General features: G+C 45.4%; 1 protein-coding gene across 1 annotated transcript in view; it reads left to right on the top strand.

Moving 5' to 3' along the window:
* Positions 1-15,792, top strand: part of LOC135916686 (uncharacterized) — a 293,712-nt gene that overhangs the window by 51,412 nt on the left and 226,508 nt on the right. The window lies entirely within an intron of this gene.

Below are 15,792 nucleotides of genomic sequence, written 5' to 3'. Positions count from 1 at the left end.
CCTTTTATCAAGCTGTATCTTCGCATTTGTATATTCCATTGCATCTTCGCATTTCTGATGTATGAAGGCGAGTAAAATGAAAGTGATCCAACCAGCCCAGTGCAATAATGGTTCGGTTCATTATCTGCGAGGCATGCGTGTAGCACACAGGCATCTTTCATTTACAAAAGTGACAAGCAGGGTTGAGGATAAATTTTTTTAATGCTCTCATACACTGGGTTGAACATGGTTGCGTGACGTAATTGACGCCCCAGAAGTTGAGCAGCGTGGTGCCCTGAGGTTTTTGACAGCTGAAGAAATTTCCCAAAAGAAATTAGTCGCCGTATGGCTGCCGTGTACGCTGAACATTGCATTTCATTGGCCACTGTGAAGCTTTCGAGCAAACGGTTCAAAGGAGGACGTGAAACCTGCAAGGACGATCCAAGGCCGGGCCAAAGCCATCGTGCAATCACCCCTAACAAAATTGCAAATGTTGATGAGCTGATGAGGCAAGAACGGAGGATAAGCATCGATGAACTGGGAGAGCGTGTAAACATCAGTCATGGTTCGGTTCACGCCATAATTCATGAACATCTCGGTTATCGGCTCTTGTGTACGCAATGGTTGCCCAAGATTTTTGAACTACCGCTAGAAGACAGAGAAGTTCGGCGCTGCCTTGACTCATCTGATCCGGTATCACAATAAGGGTGACGACTTCTTGTCTCCAATTGTGATCGGGGACGAGCCATGGTGGCACTTCTACGAGCCTAAAATACGACGGCAAAGCTTACAGCCGAAGCATTCGAATTCACCGCCCCCAAGAAAGGAAAGGCCGTCATTTCCGCCGGAATGGTGTTGTTGACTTTTCTTTCTCAATCGTCAGGGGCTATTATGGATAGAATTTGCTAAATCCTGAGAAGTTCTCGATTCTTTTTTTTATTGTGAAACGCCAGATCGGCTGCGTGTCACAATCAAGAACAAACAACGTGGAAAATTGACGAATGGGGTCATCTTGTTCGACGACAATGCCGTTCCCACGTCGCTGATGTGCTTAATACAATACTGGCAATGTTCAAGTTGGAAACGCTGCAACATCCGCCATGCAGCTCAGACCTGTCGCCTTGCGACTTCCACACTTTTCGGCAACCGAAAAAGACAGCTCAAGGGAACCAGATTCGTGTCGGACGATGACGTGAAAGAGTCAGTTGCAGACTTTTTAAAGCGGCAACCCAAGGAGTTGAATGAGACTGGAATCACGCGACGTCGTTAAACAACGGGACAAAAGTCTAAATAATCATGGAGACTGCTTTTAAATAAAGTACCCCGTTTGTCATATATTCGCATTGGCTAACTTTCATTTGACTCGCCCTCGTATATTTTGCAGAACTCCGGCTTTTTATACGTGCTCTCTATTGCGGCTATAATTTCAGTGCAATTACTGACGATACACGACCGGTGACAGCTGCTCCTGCGTAATACAATGGAACAAATGACAGCGTCGTTGACATTTTTCAGTGGCCGTTGAATATGTACAAGAATCTAAACAAGGTTCTTGAACGACAAAGTTTCATTACAATATTTGTCCTCAGCTTGTTAATTTCATGGCTTTTACATTTTTCATAGCAGCGACATGCACTGCTTTGCTGGTTTCGAGCGGATATAGTTCTAAAGTTCGTGTGATATTTTCTTTACTTATTAAATAGAAAAAAAAACATGGAAGCATTGACATCAGTTATTTTGGGCACAATTTATGGCACATACAAGCATATTCTTTCATAAAAAAATACATATTTTACTTGTTTTGACAGTGCGTAGCGTTCAAGAATTCGTTTGCAGCATATTTAGTAATGGCAATGCAGTTTTATTCATGTATTTGATCCCTGGACAAATTGTTTAAGAGGAAACTTTAGCTCGCGCCCAACTCCAACGCGGCCTATTCAAATACATGTGAAACACAGAAACGCTTTTCTAGGGTAACCCCAGGATTGCTTTTAACGAAATTTGTTGTATTTGAGAGAGAAAGTTAAATTCTAGTGTCTGTTGGAAGCGGAATTGCGGTTTAGGGAATTTCGATTTTGAAAAACTCGAAAGTTAAAAGAAAAGAATAGAAGCACGACGTTTACAAACTAATAGCTCTGCAGCAAGCACATATATCGCTGTTCAGTAAACGGCATCTATTATAACAGTGAAATCGGACAAACTTGGTGCGTAATTTCGTGTCTTACGTGAATTGGTTACGTTGTGCACAAGGATTCTGCGAAAGCCATATTTCCATAATGCTAAATTTCTTGAGATTCATGTGTAACATAGTAATTTTGTCCGCTGTAGATGCACTATTAGGTGCAATTACAAAATTGTGGTATCATTTTTCATTGCGAAGTTACAGAGTTTTAAACTTGATGGTTTCGATTTCTCAAAATTTGCGATTTTGGTCAATTTTTAATAAAGAATTGATTACCTAAATAAAAAATTCGATACCAGCAGTCACTAGGATTTAAGGTTTTCTTTTAAATGCAATAAACTTTGTCAAATTTGGCGCATTGGTTGCCGAGAAAAACGAATTCTCCGTCTACATGTATTTAGATACGAGCACTCGAGCTAAAGCTTCCTCTTAAGGAGACCGAGCTGCAATGTGAGCCACCCCGCCCCCGGGAACAAAATTTCTGGCTACGCCACTCCCCATAGGGGTAACAAATATTATGCACAAACATTTCGTATGGCTCGAAATTTACTAACTAGCGCTATATGTATTCGTAAAAAAGAGTATGACACAACTTTAATAGTCCGTAATTTTGGTAATTCAAAGGCTACGTGGCGCATTATCAACTCGGTAATTAAGCCATCGGTGAGAGAATATACAATGTCAGACTTGAAAATCTTAGGAATACCTATGGAATCCTTAGTGTCGTCGTTTATATCGTACTTCTGTATGATTGGTCAAGCAATATCTAATAATGTGCCTCTTCATTCGTCTATTACCTACCCGGAAAGGAAGACAAACTCATTTGATTTTGTGGACATTACAGCGGAGGAGATAGTGTCCGTAGTTAAAGAATGCCATTGAAACATTCTGCTGGTCACGACGGAATATCCACAGTGGCCTTAAAGCATTGTATTGACATACTGTGCAAGCCATTAGAAAAAAATATTCAATCTCTCTTTCTATATTGCTACCTATCGAGATTTACTAAAGATCGCTAAGGTTATTATAATTTACAAAAATGGGGCCCATAATTTATTAGAAAACTGCCGTCCTTTATCTGTCTTCAGTTGCTTAAACAGCGTCTTTAAAAAACTTATCGCCCAACGAATCACTTGATTTCTTGAACGTGAATCCATTTTGTCTTATTGCCAGCATGGTTTTCGACCTAAAAGATCGACAAGCACAGCAGCATTAGCTTTGTCTGACTACATAAATTCTAACTTGAACAACAACAAAAGTGTCCTAGGCATATGTCTAGATGTGCGAAAAGCGTTTGACACTGTAAATCATGACATACTGCTAAATGAGTTAGAATGCTATGGTTTTCAAGGTCTAAGACTTCAATTTTTCCGCAGCTATCTCAATAACAGAAAACAACTAGTCGCCATTGTAGGTACCAAATCTGACGTATCTGACATTGTCACAGGGGTCTCACAAGGCTCAATACTGGGGCCAATATATTTTTTAAATTTGTAAACGATCTTCCTGATGCCTTAGAAAACTTCTCTGCTGTGATGTATGCAGACGACACTGTTCTACTTTGTGCGCTAGACTCCTTGGACAAAACATTTTAAGTGGCTAATAATGAACTTGGACGTGTTAACCAGTGGTTCGCGTCAAATAAGCTAACTATGAATACCAAAAAAAAGTAAATATATTCTCTCTACTTCTTCGTGGAAAGCACCACTAAGAGATTGTCATTCGCTTTCTCTAAGCCATAATATACTTGAGTGGGTGAGTTCAATTGAATACTTGGGTGTCACACTAGATGAGCATCTTCATTGGAAGCCTCACATTGCATTGCTGTGTAAAAAGTTCAGCAAGGCTTGTTTTACGCTGTACAAATGCCGTTATTACTTCGACACTGCCACTCTGAGAACAATTTACTTTAGCATATTCCATAGCCATCGATCCTACTGTATTGCATCTTGGGGGAACACGTACGTTTCATATGTAAAACCTATTGCACTTCTTCAGAAAAGGGCCTTGCGATTTATGACTTTTTCGGATTACAATGGTAAATCAATGCCGCTGTTTCAAAGTTTAAATATACTACCTTTTTAATTTATTACTGAATTTTGATAGTATATTGCATACTGATAATAGTATAACCACTAACTCTCCTTTGAGTGTATAAATCTTATACTTTCCAGATGCAATAACTGTAGCGCACTTAATGGAAACTTTCTCTTGCAAAAAATGCATAATGTATATGGAAGGCGAAGGTTAAACAACACTGGGGTACTCCTATGGAACAACTTACCATCGGAAGTAACACAAGCAAAATGTTTTTCAATATCAGTGAAATCCGATTATCACTCACTACTATTATCTGCACGGGGTTTTCATCTCGCTGGTGTACATATCTGTTTTCCTTCTTCACTTGCAGTGTATAGTTAACCAAATAAAAATTCCCTTCTGTAGGTTTTTCGTAGCTATTACACGTAGCCTGTCCAGTGTTTATAAATGAATATTTATGTATATATGATTTATTTATACTTTGTCGTATTGCCGTTAACAGTGTCAATTATAAGTAGCATGCATAGATCGCAACAAGCCTTGAGCTACGGAATCAGATGTCGTGTGCAACATTTCCTATTTTGAATAAACTTCAACTTCAGCTTCAAATTTCCTGTTCGCGTCGCTATATATACACCCTCGAAACGCCATACAGCACGTGTAAGGTTTCGGTAAAAATGAAAAAAAATGTAAACTGGGAACCACACGTAAGCAGTTTTTTACATTTATTCCCAGACATGTACACGTTCAGTGCGAAGAAAGATAATTTAGTTCTTTTGAGGATAATGAAATGGAAAGTTTACTGACGCATGCGTCGCCGCACGATGATATGTGTCTAGCTTCCATTATGAAGTGCGTCATCTCACACACGCTTCTGCTCATCATGACTGTTTCTTTAAATCTAGGTTTGCATTTGAATCTCTGGCAATGGATGGCAAGAAAGCCGTCAGCGGCGAAGTTGTTTACTTTGTTATTGTGTTCTCGTAGCCCAGCTTACATTCTTTTGTTCATTTCCACCCGATTCGTACCATTTGAGCTGGTTTATGGGCGCTGCGTAACAACTCCTTTAGACGCCATGCTCCCGGTCGATAAAAAAAAAAAGAGCAACAATGCTGACGACATCGTCCAGAAGACCGCATAGGCCTACGGCAGAGTACTGACGCCCGCCATTACAACAGTGGCCGCAGGAACATCCAATACGAACCCGGCGACTACATTTGGATCTGGACACTCATCCGCCATCAGGGGCTGTCGGAAAAATTACTGCGTAGATACTTTGGCCCGTAAAAGATCTTCAGGCGACTCAGGGACGTGGACTACGAGGTAGTCCCTCAGAGTAATACTATGAGCTTGAGCCGGTGACGGCCACGAGCCGAGATTGTCCACGTAGTATGGATGAAACCGTACTATGCCCGCGAAGACTTGTCCGTCTCGTAGACTTTCGCACGCACCCTCTGTCACCCTCCCATCAGCGACCGGGACGGTCGCTCTTCACGGGGGGGTTAGGAGTAATGAGCTGCCCACTACGAGTCCCGATCGCCAGAGAGAAGGCGACGAAGGGCGCAGTTGTGCCCCGGGGTTTTGTTGGGTGCCGGCCATCACTAAAAGAAGGCTGTTCTGCTTCGGCGAGCCCGTCTTAGTTATCTTGGTGACAATATATATATATATGTATCATTCCAAAAAAAGAAAAAGACGAACATTATGGCATACATCTACACTGACGTTCCGGTCGAAGGACTAGCCTTCGTCGGAGTCCGGCGAAGGCTGGTCTATTTATTTATTTTTTTTTACATACTGCACACCCTTGGGGCGAAGCAGGTGGGTAGTTTCATAAAACAGTCATAATATGAAAAATGACAATACAAAATGTTTGAAGATTAGTCCAATAACATATATAACAACCACAAGATGTCAACAATGGAACCCGTTTCATGATTAGTGTAATAAGGTATAATACAACTGAGTACAAACAACAACGGAATCTGTTTCTAGATTAGAGCAATAATAGTGCTACAATAACAGATGTGAAATGGTGCAACAGTGATACTTCGGTGTGGTAGGAGATGCCTGGATTAATTTGTTCCAATCTAAGTCCTTGCGTGGAAAATAGGAATACTTATAAGTGTCACTTCTAGCAAAATAATGTGTTAAAGAGTTAGGCTGACGGGGCCTTGTGGGTCTGGTTAGTAATGGTGATAGATACGGTGATGGATCTATCGCAAGTTCGTAGTTAAGAAGCAGTGAAAGGAAGTCGATTCGGAACTGTTTTCGACGCGTTTTAAGAAGGGGAATGTCATTGGCTATCATTATTTCGGATGGAGAGTCAGTTCGTGAGAATTTGTTATAAATTAACCGGACTGTTTTCCTCTGTATTCTTTCAAGACACTTAATGATTATTTGAGCGTAGGGGTCCCATGCAGTACTGGCATATTCTAATTTGTTCTGACTAAGGAATAATAGCATAGTAGTTTAACATTGCTTGGGGTGGTCTGAAGTTTATGTTTCAGGAAGCAGAGCTTTCGAAAGGCAGGTTAACAAATATAGCTAACATGTATATTCCAGCATAAATTAGTTGTTAATGTAACACCTAAGTATTTGTAATTGTCGACTTCTTGCAATGACGACGGGCTAAGTCTGTAAACAAAAGACAGAAGTATTTCTTTATGTGTTATAAAGAGGAAAACAATTTTCTCGGTGTTAACAACGATCCCACAATCTTTGCACCACTTCAATATGTTATTCAGGTTGTTATTTAGCTTAATTTGATCATCGGAACAAAACATTTCTTTGAACAAAACGCAGTCATCTGCAAACAGCCGGATTTGCACACTAGGATTTATTACATTTACAATATGGTTAATATAAGCCAAGAAGAGCAGGGGGCCCAGTACACTGCCCATGGTACCCCTGACGTGACTGGGAGACTGCCAGAAAGTTGTCCTCGAATGTCAGTGTGTTGCTTTCTGTTAGTCAGGTATGCGGAAATCCAGTTGAAAAAGATTTCAGGGATGCCAAAGATTCTAAGCTTTAAAATTAATTTATCATGCGGGACCTTATCAAAAGCTTTGCTAAAATCAAGAAATATTACGTCTATGTGGCCGTTGCGATGAAGAGATAAAGCGAACAAGTGAACTACCGTTATCAGTTGGGTTATCGTAGAATACCCTTTTCGAAAGCCATGTTAGTATTCGGCTAATGCAGCATTATTTTCCGAAAAAATGCGTATACAATTAGCAATTATATGTTCTACAAGTTTGCAGCATAGGGAGGCAAGTGATATCGGTCGATAATTCTGCATAAGTAAACATTCGCCTTTCTTTATACACAGGGACAACCCGGGCAGTCTTCGAGTCATTTGCTAATTGTGCTGTCATGAGTCAGACACGGAATACAATCTCAAGAAATTTGGCATGAATTTCAGAATATCACTTGAGAAATGCGTTAGGAATTTCGTCCAGACCACTTGAGCTCTTCGTTTTCAGGTTAAGCAGTGTGGCTGGTTTAGAACACACACACACACACACACACACACACACACACACACACACATATTCCCTTTGAGATGAATTCAAAGGGACCATGACAATTTGTTCGTCTTATCAGCAGTTCATCTATCTCACCAGAAGAATAATTGGCTACATGACCAGGTGCATCCAAATATGCGGCTTCAAAAGGGTGAATGAAGTAGACTTAAAACGGGAGACAAATGACATAAACAGCATTTATTTAGCTGGACTTAATATAAAACTGTCTTCAATAGGTACTCTTGCCTGGTTTCATCCAGCCCGTGATGGATGTTTGACGCTTCTGTGCAAATCGGCGAGCAGCCACAAGCGACGTTATCTCCTCTAATGACGTTAAACATCTTGTGCCTTTGTGGTGCTGGAAAAACTTCACTAAAGCAGGCATCTGCCGGCTCACAGGTCATCGGTGCAGCCTCCGAACTAGCGAAAGTACGAAGGAGCTCGCTGAGCGCGCGGCCAAGCAACGGTCGAGGTGATGTCGGGCGAAGTGGGGAAGCAGAAACGAGGCGACGCGTCGCGGAGGTAGGCGTGCTGGGTTGGCCTCTTCTGGCAGTTGCCGCATGCTTTGTTCGCGATGCTGGCGTACCGGGTTGCTGTCGTGGTAACAGCGTCCTTGCGCGGTGAACGCGGGCGACGGTGAGACCACGATGGCGGCTCAGTTTGGCAAAGGTGGAAAGGGGTAAAACGCAATCTGCCTTGGGGTCTAGGTGGGCCGATGGCTCGTAGCTTTCCGTCAGCTGTGCTCTCGCCGCTGAGTTTGCGTTCGAGCGACAGACAACGGGAAGGTCACTTCGCTCGTTGCTGCTGCTGCGATTCCTCACGCCAGCGGTCTTGACAGCGAGTGTCCGCGTTCATAGAGTGTGATGTGTGCATATTTGCCCGTGCGTGCTTACACCATGCTTGTTAATTTAGGTAGTAAGCGATGTTTGCAAGGCCGCGTTCAACTCCGGTGCCTGCTGCCTATCGTGCGGCCGCATGAGCCCTGTTTTGAATATTGTCTGCGATAGGCGCACCGAGGGCCGACCGCTTAGTATGCGCACCCATACGCTTGAGCGCCACCCGCGTTCACAAAGTGAAATGTCTCATTTTCTTTCGTTCTCTTATTTTTCGGCCCCGTTTACGGACGATATGCGCCGCGGGCCTCTAGTAGGGTGCCTTGATGTGCGCATTCCGGGTGCGGTGCATCGAGGCACCCTAGCCTCCACGATCGGTAGTGGTGGTAGTCACTCCAAATGGTCGTCTTAACTGAAGAGCACGTCTGAGACGGTTCGTCTTAAGCGGAATTTATTTGCATTGAATGTAAACAAACGTTCCCATGCTGTTTTTACTACGAGAGCTAACCCTAGGAGTGTTAGCCAGTGCCACCACTCACAAACCTTGGCGGCGGATGTGGAACATCCTTTCTGCCGCAGGCGTCACGAGTACGTTATCTTTTTGGGTGAAGGCAACTGGTCAATAGACCGAAGCATGCGATCTGAACGCATCAGTATTGCTGGATTCGAGACCCTCGTTATGTAATAAACGAGAAGAAAGGGCGTTATCCGAGGAGCCCGATTTTTATTAACGATATCATAAGAAGCCAACATGCATTGACACCAAGGACAACATAGGGGAATTTATACTTGTACCTACGAAATGATTTAAAGAAATTATAAATTAGTGAAAACAAAAGTGGATGAAAAAACAACTTGCCGCAGATGAGAAACGATTCCACGTCTTCGCATTAACCGTGCGATGCTCTACCAATTGAGCTACCGCGGCGCCGTTCTCCAATCTACTTTCTTGGGTATTTAGGTTTCCTACTAGAACCTACTACTAGACTTGGTGGAGCATCGCACGCGTAATGCGATGACGTTGGATCGTTCCCCGCCTGCGGCAAGTTGATATTTCATCAACTTTTATTTCCACTAATTTTTGAATTCTTTAGATCCGTCGCTTTCCCCACGTGGCGGGAATGGCGCCGGGTCGGCAGCGGTGTAAGGCTGCGCTCGGAGGACTCGTCGCGCGATTGGTACGACCACTGTGGCCGCAGAGGATGGACTCCGAATGAGGCGCGCGTGTATTAGTGCACACGAGCGCCAAAAAGCGTGGCGCTTGGTGCCGGCGGCGACGACAAAAGCGCGCAATATATGTCCTCGGGAATCGCAGGCGTAGCAGGCGGGTATTGTCGCGGTTGAAACTAAATGTAGCAGGCATGCGTGGCGCCACGTATGATTCCGCAGGAACAGGCTGTGGTGTTGGTTAGCATGTCGCGGTGTGCCGACGTACTGGTGAAGACAGGCGGCGACTGAGGTTCGCCGGGGGAGACCGAAAGCTCGTGTTATTCGAGTGCGGTTCTTCCGAAGGCGCTCGCTGCGATGTTCTCGGGCCCAGGATGGGGGTTCGGGAATGCACTCGTCAAGCGCTTACCGATAACCAGCGCCTACTCCCTGAAGTCGGGCGAGCTCATCGACGCCCGATCGAAGCGACGTCATCGCAGGCAACGACTGTGGGGACGTCCAAGAGCGCCAACTGCGGCCAGGTCCTTCGGGTCTTCAAAGCCTCGAACGCGCGACATTGCTGTCCGGATTCTGAGGGAGTATTCAGGTTTTTGTTTTTTCATTGTTAAAAATTGTGGACGTGGATGTCTTATAGCGTCCTCGATCACCCGCACCGGTGCGCACCGGGGTGCCTTGGTGCGCACTTTCATCCTCGATCAACCAACCGCACTGGTGCGCACCGACCATCCTCGATCACCGGAAGCGCACCCTGTTGGAGCGGTTTTCCATTGCCCCGTCTCGCACCGAGAAAATCGGCGGTGCGCCGGGGTGCAATCCCAGCAAGCACTGCGGGACGCGCGCGCGCGCGCTGCCGACTGCAGAACCGTGGATGCTCTGGCCCGATAGCTGCGGTTGCAACGGGGTTGACGGAGTTAGCCAGTGGAGATGTCGGCAATGAGAAAGGAAGCGCTGCTAATTGCCGCAATCGATGAGCTTTTTTCAAGTTCGTCTGACAGCGAAGACGGCATGCTTATCGACCTCGTCCAAAAACAATGTGGTGAAGAGCGGCCGAAAGTGGACAGGTTCGTTGAAAGGGTCGTCAGGAACGGGTCGTCAGGATTAATTATAAGATCCATTGGTGTTTGCTTGCAACCAGGTATGTCGGAGCACGCAGTTTGACAAGGTTCGAGCGCTTGCCGCAGATGCTCAGCACCTGCAAACTACAAAACGTGCGCGCGCGGGTGTTCGCGCGCGTCTTGCGCGCCAGGGGCAAAGTAGCGCTGCATGCAAGCACCTTGCAATGGGTGCAGTTTTGTCCTCGATGTTGACCCTCCGCAGTGCGCCACCACGGCGGTGCAAGGCGCACCATTATGGTTTCGGGGCAACCCCGGGGCAAGGTGATCGAGGACGCTATTACTTTGCCGTCATCCGACATATTCGCGTTTACAATTCAGCATAGCTTCAACATTTCTTCAATATCCGTTGTGCACGTTTTACCGGGCAATTGGGCTGTGCGCGAAAGCTTGCTAGTGGGGTGCACCGACTGAACTGAAATTCAAGTTAATTTCCTCGAGAGGAAATAATTTAATAAAGGAAGCCCTCTGTATGCTTGAATCGGGTCGGTGCAGGTACGGGTTAAATTCCGGCTGAAATTCCGGTTTGCGTAAGGTTTTCGGATAGTAGGAATAAGTAGGAGTAGTAAGTAGTACCAGTTGTAGTAGTGCTAGTAGTAACAGTACTAGTGTTAGCAGCAGCCGTATGCTAATTATGTAGTATCAGTAGTTAAGTGGTGGCAGTAGTAGTAGTAATAGTATTAGTAGTAGTAGTAAATGTAACTACAAGCTCTGTGGTAAAACCTCTGGATTAGCAGGCGACTGGGACCATGGCGAAGACTGTGGTCTTCATCATGTTTGCAGTAACGGCGCAAACAACACACATCCCAGGACTATGCGATCGCCGCGAATCCTTATTTCATGCCGCCACCGGAGGGACACCAATTTAAAGAGTGAGCACACAAGTGCTTCGCACCAATACAGAATGTTGCACACTGTATTTGTTGAACCAAATGTCTACAATTGTGTATTCAGGAAAGATGCACAGAACAGCCAAGTCAGGGTCATCAAAGAAATGGCACAATGTAACAACAACGCCTCAAGACTGTCACAATGAGTGGTAACGAGTTGGACTTGCTAGTTGAGTCTACTAACCGAGCTTCAACATTCATTATGGGTCTATCGCGCAACTATGAGGAACGGATAGAAAGAGCTAGCACATGAAGAAGTTGCTCTCTGGTTATGAACCTTTAGGGTTCATGAATATATAAACAAGTGCATTGAAAAACACGTTTTTCACGCGGCATGGCATCCCTTCATAAGGAATGATTGATAGGGGAGGAGGAGTGCATGCACCTGTGACGCACTTTGGGGCGTCACAGGTGCATGATGATTTTTTGTGGATCCACAAAAAATCGATCACCCAGCGAATGAGAGCGGCGTAGGCGGTTGCTCCTTCCTTCCCGTCCGTCTCCTGGCGCCGCCTTTACAATCCAAGAGAAACGTCCACTTCAGGTACGGGGCGGTCAAAAATAAATAATTTGCCCGAACAGGCAGAAAAGAAGAAAACTGATGTGTACCGCGAAAACGACAGTAAATATGAGTGTTGTCTTCGTATCTTCCATTTGTTACAACGATGCTTCCCTGAGAGGTTCGAGATAGAATTTTGCAAGCCGGATCCCAAAAGTAGAGATGACAGTAGCCGAGAGGAAATGCCCAGGGCGCACAGGCTCGTCGCTTGTTCAGGCTTCCGTCTGTGTGCAGCCGCGAGTCCATGCACGAGACATGATCGCGATGGGGCAACCTGTACAAGCAGCACCGCGCGCTGCTTTTTCGGCTAATGAGCGCTGCTGCGCTGGCGGCCTCGAGTGTGGTCAGCTTCGACCACGTGAAACGAAATCCACGACGTTGTTAGCGAACGATCTCTGTGTTTGGAGGGCCGAGGAAAATAAAAATGAGGGCGCTTCTCTCGAGAACATCTCAGAGGATTCGTTCTTGAGATGTAGATATAGCAACCGAAACAAAAAGTAGAGATACCTGGGATAATTCACGTTTGCGAGCGCTAGAATCGTGTCTTTTGTTTCGCAACAGGCGATGGCCAACCCCATGCTCCCGGCTGCTGAAACAGGGAATGCTTAGGGCTCATTTGCTTCGGTTGTCACGCAGTTTGGAAGGTCTCTGCGCAACGGCTGACGCTTACAGCGTCTCGAGTCTGTGCAGTGCGCACGCACGCACGAAGCAGGCTTCTCCACGGAGGAGACTGCAGGAAGTAATGAAAGGTTGTGTCTGTTCGTATTATAAGTTTTGGAAAAAATTGGCCGACAATTACGGTTCTTGGTAGTGGGATCTTTGAGCGCAGCTGCTGCCTTATGTCAGCAACAAGCAACTGCATACAGTGCCGAGTGGAGGCGGTTCTGCGTTTCGGATCGGGTAGCACACACCGCGATCCGCCGCTGTCGAGCCGGCGCTCCGGCGATGCGCCATCGCGCCAGCCTGTGGTGGGTAACCGCCGCAAAGATTAGCAATTAATATTTAACAGAGAGTTTTAGAATAGGGGCCCCAAACGTTTTGGGGCCCCAAAGAAATAGCGTCGAAGCCACTGAGCATGCGCGAGACGCAAACTGCGTTTGGGTTTTGCGTTGGGAACGCTATTTCACCGATTTAGCGGGAGCCCAAATAGCGTTCCCAAAAGCTTTGCGTCAACAAACATGGGGGCACCCATCGAAGCGACGGCTCTAACCTAGCACCAAACTGGGTTTGATTCGCGGTAACGCGTGAAGTTCGCAAGCTAGGAGAAGTGGCTGCAGTTATCGCTTTCTCTCAACTAGCGTGTGTTATGAAGATTGATTCATTAGACACCGCTGATTCCGAATTCGAGTGTGGATTTTATGGCTCGTAGGCCTAACACGGCTAAGCTTGGCTGGTGAAGGCACGTAAAGTTGGTTTTGTTGCTCAAAACTAAGCACAACTAATTTTTTGCTGCTTGAAGAATAACCTCTAAAATGTAATTAAACGCGAATACACGCAAGTCAAAAGTTTTATTCATATCATAAAATCGTATATTTTATTTAATTATTTTTAATCGTTTTTCTTAGACGCCGTAGTGGCGCTGTCAGCGCAAGACGCTATCCGCAAACGCAAAGCCCTATTCTAAAACTCTTCGCTCCTGCGTGCCCCAACGCTAGCACCCGCAAAGCTCTTTGGGGCCCCAAATATTGGGGCCCCTATTCTAAAGCTCTCTAATGTTTCTTCTGAGCTGGGATGAGAAAACGGTCCGAGAACATGAGTGTTGAGTAGTGGTCACACACTCATTCACTCACAGACAGGCCTCAATGTAGCCGCAGAAGGTTGGGTTGGGAAGTAGAAGTAAGGGGACGAAACGCTATAACTGCGCATGCGCCGCCCGCTTAGCCGTACGCGGGCTAGCGGAGCGAGGAACGCGGTCCGCTTAGACGCTGCCTGAGCGGAGCATGCTGCGCAGCGCTTTGGCTAGCGTTGGCGTCAGAAAGGATTGGATTGGATGCAGAAAGCAAGCGCGCTGGCTAACACTTGGCGTTCCCCAAGATGGCGCTTTATCTTCCATTTGATAAAATGGACCGGTAACGCATTACAAGCGCACGTGTAGATACGTTATGGAGAAATAAATAATAAAAATAATATATATATATATATCTATATATATGTATATATATATATATATATATATATATACATATATATATATATATATACATATATATATATATATATATATATATATATATATATATATATATATATATATATATATATATATATATATATATATATATATATGGTGTTAGGCTGCTGAGCACGAGGTGGCGGGATCGAATCCCGGCCACGGCGGCCGCATTTCGATGGGGGCGAAATGCGAAAACACCCGTGTACTTAGATTTAGGTGCACGTTAAAGAACCCCAGGTGGTCAAAATTTCCGGAGTCCCCCACTACGGCGTACCTATTGCTCCATTTATTGCGTACCATTTGCTCAGTGGTGGTGGCAACGGACGGAACGGCTCTACAGTGATCGCTATCCTCTGCTTTTGCAGTTACTGCGTTGGAACACTTCACTGTCTTCAAAATCACCGCTTGCCTGCTGCAGCTTCCCGATAGCGGCCGCTACCACGTGTCAGCTACAGCTCCACGTCATGAGCCACGTCACCGCCGTGCTGACTTAAAGACGACGGCAAGCCTTCGACGAGCCCATTTGCTCAGTGGTGGTGGCAACGGAAGGAACGGCTCTACAGTGATCGCTATCCTCTGCTTTTGCAGTTACTGCGTTGGAACACTTCACTGTCTTCAAAATCACCGCTTGCCTGCTGCAGCTTCCCGATAGCGGCCGCTACCACGTGTCAGCTACAGCTCCACGTCATGAGCCACGTCACCGCCGTGCTGACTTAAAGACGACGGCAAGCCTTCGACGAGCCCATTTGCTCAGTGGTGGTGGGAACGGAAGGAACGGCTCTACAGTGATCGCTATCCTCTGCTTTTGCAGGTTGGTTTAATTTCTGACTACTTTAACGTTCTATATTGCTTCTGCCACCACCACTGCTGCGTATACTTCCTTTACAAGTGCTTTGTAACTTCTGTTCTTTGAACCGAAATGTCGCAGCTGTGTTTGGTCTGTAATGAGCTGCTCCCAGATAATTGTGTGAATCCAACGTGTTCTGAATGTAACTACAGTTACCATTTGGGAACATGCTCGGGCATAAGCAAAACTGCCTTCAAAGCTAAGGATGATACGTCAAAAAGAGCATGGAAATGCCAAACATGTCTCGTCTTAGCTGCCCGTGGCACTCAATGCGCAAGTGGTAACTTTCGGGATGAAAAAGCACTGGAGAAGGTGCTCATTGAAATTAATCGAAAATTGACTCAGTTACCTGTAATTCAGAGTAGGGTGGATGCTCTTTTTTCAATTAAGGAAACGGTCGACAAAATGGAACACTCCATTGAGCATCTGTCTGAACAGTACGACATGGTACTTGCAGAACTAAAAAAACAATCTACAGAAATCCTA

The sequence above is a fragment of the Dermacentor albipictus genome, chromosome 5 (assembly GCF_038994185.2).
Source record: "Dermacentor albipictus isolate Rhodes 1998 colony chromosome 5, USDA_Dalb.pri_finalv2, whole genome shotgun sequence".
Lineage (NCBI taxonomy): Eukaryota > Metazoa > Arthropoda > Arachnida > Ixodida > Ixodidae > Dermacentor > Dermacentor albipictus.
Note: the sequence above shows the minus strand (reverse complement) of the source record. Positions and strands in the feature narration are given on the sequence as shown.